General features: G+C 35.4%; 1 long non-coding RNA gene across 2 annotated transcripts; it reads left to right on the top strand.

Annotated features, from left to right (window-relative positions):
• The first annotated feature begins 4,408 nt into the window (after positions 1-4,408).
• LOC143584486 (uncharacterized) lies at positions 4,409-5,849 on the top strand. Of its 2 annotated transcripts, XR_013144371.1 has the most exons (4): positions 4,409-4,506; positions 4,841-5,098; positions 5,174-5,251; positions 5,324-5,849. It is a non-coding gene; the product is annotated as an uncharacterized LOC143584486 (long non-coding RNA). The 2 variants fall into 2 exon arrangements; XR_013144370.1 differs by lacking the exon at positions 4,409-4,506 and having other exon boundaries at positions 4,654-5,098.
• Positions 5,850-6,517: the final 668 nt, after the last annotated feature.

The raw sequence follows: 6,517 nt of genomic DNA, 5'->3' as shown, positions 1-6,517 counted from the left end.
CCAAAAATGTCAAGTTTTCAAAGTCTAGGGATCAATTATGCCAAATTCCAAACTCCAAGGTTAAAAATGAAAATTCTGATTTGTTGTCCTCTCGCGATACGCGACGAGACAAAAGACAAGCCATCGCGTATCGCGATGGGGCTTGGTCAAATCTTCTGGAAGGGTCAACAGCGATACGCAATCACTGTTGAACCAACGTCATCGCGTATCGCGATGACGTGGTCTGACATGTTGTTACACGTGTGCCACGTGTCACACGATGGCATCGTCTGCCACCACGTGTCACCACGTCCTCCACGTGTCTCCACGCGGCACAACGCCTGCCACGTGTAGGTCTACGTGGTGACGCAGAAAGCCTACGTCGCGATACGCGACGGGCCTGGCTAGGAAACCATCGCTTACTGCGATGGGACCCCAAAAATTTTCTATAAATAGAAGGTCTGAGATCTTCATTTCACACACCCAATTTCAGTACAACTTTCTCTCTCTAACATCTCTCTACAATACCATAATCACATACTCAATCCACCTCGATAAGCGTGGCATAATTCCTCGATAAGCGTGTCCCGATCCTCGTTTTCCGTGTCGACGTTTCCTCAAAGTTCGTGCCACCCTCCACCCACATACAACCAAGAAGGCGTTTGTTATCATGGCGATGAGTCTCGAGAAGCATGCCAACGAGTGTTAAAGATTGGTGTTAACATTTGGCAACAAGAACGGACGTTGATCAAGTGGCGTCGGAGTGCTGCTCAAGTTCCTAGGGTTTCTAAAACGCCAACAAGGTTAGGCGTAACGACAAATGAATTTAATATAATATTATATTAAAGGCTTAAGCCTTTAGTCAAGGTTATATTCGATACCTTGATAAAAAGAAATAAACATAACAAAGAAAATAATAAAAGATAGAATTATGAAAAGTTGATAAATATATATGTGTGTAAATATACATTATTCTTTGTTATGGAAATATTATTTAAGTAATAATAGTTATTCCTAAATAATAAAAGAAAAAAAAAAAGAATACGTTTCTTGGAGAAGAAGAAACGCCGGATTTTATAAATAAACTAAAGGTTTATAATTAATTTTAAACTAAAGGTTTTCAAGTAAAATAGATTTATGAACTAAAGGTTCATCGAGGTAAGGTTTATAAAATAAGACTAAAGGTCTTAAGCCGGATTGTATATCCGACTAACAAATGGTTATACTCGTACTATAGGTGCGAGATAGCAAGGGAAAGACCCTCGGACGGTGTTTGAAGCCGATCCCAAAGCGATAAAGTGAATACGCCCCCAAACTTTTACAAACTTGTTTTCAAACTAGTCAAACATGTTATATGAATATTGTTTACAAGGAACTACGTGTTCCTAAAACCGTTATAAATAAGAGTATAAGCCTAGCCCTCAGGCTGTAGTATATGTGTGTCTGGATCCTTACATATGTGGTAGTACGCGGTGGGCACATCGCACCACGCTTGGTCGTAGGACGCTTTCCTATAGGAAGCACGACCATGTGTATACTTACGGGTACTTAACTAAGTCGAACGATGCGGTGTTTGCTGAGGTGACCTAATGTAGAGGCTCGAGTATATAAATGTGTTGTTTTAACTTTGTTATTCCTAAGCCACGTTGGGCCGAGGCAGGCGTAGTCTCGAGGGGTAATAAAGTAAAAGAAAATATTTTTAGCGTCAGCGTGTTCACTAGCATTCGTTGCTAACGTATTTTATTTACATTTTGCAGGTGAACAAAGTTAGCGCTTGGAGGAACGAAGTGCTATGAATACCCGATGGCTCGGATTTGTTTTGTGAAAACTTAAATGGTGGTTTGTCATGTAAAACAAATAATACTTTTGTTATAACTTAAACAGGTAATTTTATAATCCCAGTCTTTTGAATATATAAATATATATATATATATATATGTTACATTTTGATCCTTAGAGTTTTATAAAGTCTTCCGCTTACAACGTAACTCTGATTTATTTACAATTGTGGTGCCAACTGTTGGTCGCACTCCTAGGCCCTAAGATGGGGGTGTGACAATATCCGCCGGCAAAGTTCCGGTTCATCCTCAAACCACGTTACAACTAATCTTCGGCGACATTAAACACATTCACTCTCATTCCATTGCTCCTTTAATTCAGCACCTTAAATGCGAAGGTGTTTGTTTATTAGGTTTTTAACATTATTGATTAATTATCAAGGTTCGTTATAATTGTTTTGGTTGCCGACAATTGTAAGAACATTTCCTGGTGATTTCATTTGCAGATTCATGAATTTGCCCTTTCTAAATTCAGGGATTTCAACCAGGTGAAGTTTCTTTTTACCCTTCATGTGGCTACTTTGCTTCATTTCTTAAGGTAAACTATACATTTGAACTAGGGGTGCTCGTGGTTTGGTTTGAAATTACAAAACCGTCCAAACCGGTCATCGATTTGGTTTTACGGTTGGTTTTGTTATTTAACATTAGGTCGGGGAGTTTTGAAAGCTATACACACTTGCAGACGGTCGGTTTATACCAAAAACTGGTCGTATAAAAGTGGATCGGATCGTAATATTTGTAAGTATATTTAGTTTTAAAAATTACAACTTGTTTAGTGGGTCATAGTGCAAACTGCAGATTGGTTGCACGGGTAATTTTGGATTAAAGAAGTTGAGTCTAGATTAACCTCGAACCAGAACAAGTTGTCTCAGGCTTAGTCCAAAGCTCCGAATTTTATTTCGTATTAATTTTGAAACGGCTTGTTTTGTTAAATCTGAAACGGGTAAGATTTGGTGTTAGGGGAAATTTAGGAAATTAATTACAAATCAGATCTGCTTGCCAATGGATCAAAGTTCAAACAGGTTGTTTGTTGTGTAAGGGTAATATAGGAATTTTAACAAGTCAAACTGCATGTGTTGGAATTTGCTAAAGGTTTCACAAAAGATTATAAACGGGATGCTTGTTTTTCGGTAATATGTATGCAGAACGTTCTATTATTTTTGTTAGTATAAGGGCAATTTAGGAATATAAAAGAAAGTTTAGTTTAGGCTGCAATTATTTCCGATTGTGTTTATTTAACCGGGTCAAATGTGTGCGTATGTCATTCTGATAGTGCTTCTTTAACCGGGTTGTTGCCCATGGAGCTTGTATGAGGTCAGGAAGCCTGCTCCTAGTGAGAGCCTCCAACAGAGTTAGCTTTTGAATTACACACCATGGTATGTTTGTATAAACCAAATTTTATACCTTTTCAAAAATTATTGAATCAAATTGCCACCCATATACTCCAAACTACTTTTAGCCCACCAAAAACCAAAGTGTTCATTAGGCTTCATCTATAACAGTTTCTAGCCAAAAAGGCCAGACTACCCAAACCCCCTTAAATTACTTTTAATAAGGTGCCAACTTGTTATAGGCTAAAGTTGCTCTTTTCATACAAAAATACTGTTTTTTTATTTCAATTATTTGGTTTTATCCTTCGATTTGCAATTATAGAGGATTCGAATGCTATTAAGCTTTTAAATTTATATTTTATTAATAATTAATAAATAGTTGTGTCGACCCGCGAAAACCACCTGTTTAATGTGGCCCTAGAAGTTATTGTTCTAATTCATAGTTTGCCGCTAAAGATTGAGCTTGCGGGTACAGGAGCACTTATGCTGAATAATGGTACTTTTGTCATTATGATCAAACATGATAATATTCTAAGTCTTTGCAATTATTTTCTTAAACAACACAGTAAAGAAGCAATATTTAGAAGCCTCAGAGACATCAATGATTTGTTCAACGACACATTCAAAATCAAGGGTAAATATGTAAATGTGGAAACTGAGTTGAGTTAAATGGATACACACTACATGCAATTAAGCATGCAACTTGCAGAGGCTACAGGGGAGATGCAAAAACTTATGATAGTAGCATGACTCAGGAATCTAAAATAATAATCTTGATGATTGAGACAGAGTTAGTGAACCGTATCATAAGAAATCAACATATCTTTGAATAGGTTAGGTGTTAAATGCAGGGCTATCGAGCAGAAGATGCACGTTTCCGGGTGTTGTAAATGGCTTTACTTACAAAAGGGCTAAATTATTTAATTAGAATGATCTAACCATGTTTTTGGTCTTTGTTGTTTTCATTGCCTTTTGGTTATGCTATTTGTGTTGTGATAAATGTTTGCAATATATATCTATACTGCTTAATAAACAAAGGTTTTCTTTGCCACGTGTCCTATTCCTACCCCATCCTCATTCTCAAAATCCCGCGTCTCTTCTGAATCCTTTATCAGTTATCACTCACTCCCCTTTTTTGAAGTTATAACCCGAATCTCATCATCCTTCATCGTGATGTTTCAGTTTCAGAAACCCTAAACCATTATTACCCCCCTTTTCCTAAACAGCCAGATCCCTCAAACCTGAACAACCGTGTCATAATCCTTGCATCAATATGTTTCAAAAACCCAAACAAACCGATTGTTATCACCGCATGTCATCATCATCATCCACATCTCCTCGATCCGCCGGCGACTTAGGTATACAATTCTTTTCTTTCTAATTGTTTTTCAGTGATTTACATTTAATTTTGTATATGTTTGCTGCTATGTTAGGGTTCCGATTTTAATTTTGTTTTTATGTTTATTTTGCTTTAATTGTTATTTTCGTTGGAGGAGACGTATCGTTGATGAATTCGTTGTCCCCATGTTCAATTTATTTTAAACCTTGATTTTGCTTTAATGTTCAGTTTGTACAATTTTTTTCATATAATTTTGCTTTTATTGGCTCAAACAGTTGGCGTGCATATACATATTTTAAAGAACATTGTGTAAAAATGACCATTCATTGGTCGAAATCTTTATGTTTAAATAGTTTATGAAGTGGGGTTTGGTGTACAACTTCTAAACGAGTAAACTTTTTACATGCTGGCATGTTGAATTGTCGTTTTTATTCAAAGAGCCATAATTATGCCGATGAGACTGAAGCAAACAATCACCCAAAGCAAGCAAACCCAAGGATGATCTTGAATGGATGAATCGGATTACATAATGTCCTGTTTATCATCTTTCAGTTGAGGAGTTTGAATATCCGTGCCTATACATCACGTTGCACCAGAAGCATCAAAATACGGTAAGTCTTGATTATTTTTTACTCCTAAATTAATGATTACTTTATGGTGTTTTGAATTAAGTTAACTATGTATAGGCATATGCAATTGTTCCTCCTTTAATCTCTCAATCGCTTTCCACATATCTCAATAATTGAGTGTCTTCAAGATTAAAGGTATCAATCATCTTAATTGACCATCATTTTCAAGATTAAAAGTATAAAACTAGCCATAATTTTTCTTTACAGAATCATTTATGCTCAATCATCAACATCATTCGCCATCGATTCATAACTGAAATCATTTGGAAATCGTCATCGTTATCAGCTCATTTGATTACATCTTCAATATAAGATTTGTATCTACATCTCTTCATTATTTAGTGCTCGAATTAATATGGTTAGTTATTTCTATTCCCAAATCCTCGATTTCGATTTAATGTTAATATACGGTTTAAACATGTATTTGTTGGTTTTATGACTTTTATCATCCAATGATATGAGGTCTCAATGAGGTAAGTTAATTGTTATGTTTTCCCAATATATTTCGTCACATTTTATACTTTAACGGGCCAACTTAGTCAAAAACAAATCTAACTAATTATCATCTTCATATAACAACAATTAGTGGTTAAAAACAGACCCAACATGGTTTTTAAATCATTTTGCAAGATTTGTACAAGAAAAAAAAAGTACAAAAATTGTACATAAAACCAATTTACAATTGTGCGTACACTAAAAAACTTTTTTTCTATAATCTGATTTAGGAAAATGTAGGATGCTCATCGGTTCTCTCGCCCCTTCACTTTTAAGTCAACTTCTTGATCTGGTCAGTGTCGAATAACCACGACTCTCACTCAGTTCAGCTCATTTTAATGTAAACGGGTCGAAATGTCACCTAAGTGTTCATGTATATTTAATTTTTATGATACCACCCATTGTATTTACACTTCATGTATTTTAATTTTTGAAAGAATGTTTTGCTCTTTATATAATATTAGCGTTTATATAAAAGAATTCTATTAATTTTATAGGTTATATTGATGTTGATGCCACAAACCTAGAAATCAATCTTTCTAACCTTTGAACAGTGAATACAATATTTTTTGTATTATTTAGGTAATTTTATTTAAGTTTCCTATCACTTGCCATTTCATACAACTCATATAAAATGGTGTTGTATTCGTTTTATAACAAGTCAACCATTTAACTTGGCTTATTAGCCTTACAAACTTATATTTAGCTCTAATAAACGGTTCAATGTACTATTCTCATTATTCGAAAGCATCATAATGGTATGTTTAACTTGATGCAGACGGAAATAACAGGGTACCAACAAAATCATCTGAGAATCATCTCTGGTTGCATAAAATGGGCTCGCTTCAAGCACCACTCTTCACGAACTTGGCATCTCAAAACTGGTAACAATTGTCAAAATTCAAC

This window comes from Bidens hawaiensis, unplaced genomic scaffold (assembly GCF_021521415.1).
Source record: "Bidens hawaiensis isolate Kalapana, Puna unplaced genomic scaffold, B.hawaiensis_p1.1 tig00001521_1, whole genome shotgun sequence".
In the NCBI taxonomy this organism is placed as follows: Eukaryota; Viridiplantae; Streptophyta; class Magnoliopsida; order Asterales; family Asteraceae; genus Bidens; species Bidens hawaiensis.
This window is presented reverse-complemented; position numbering and strand designations above follow the sequence as displayed.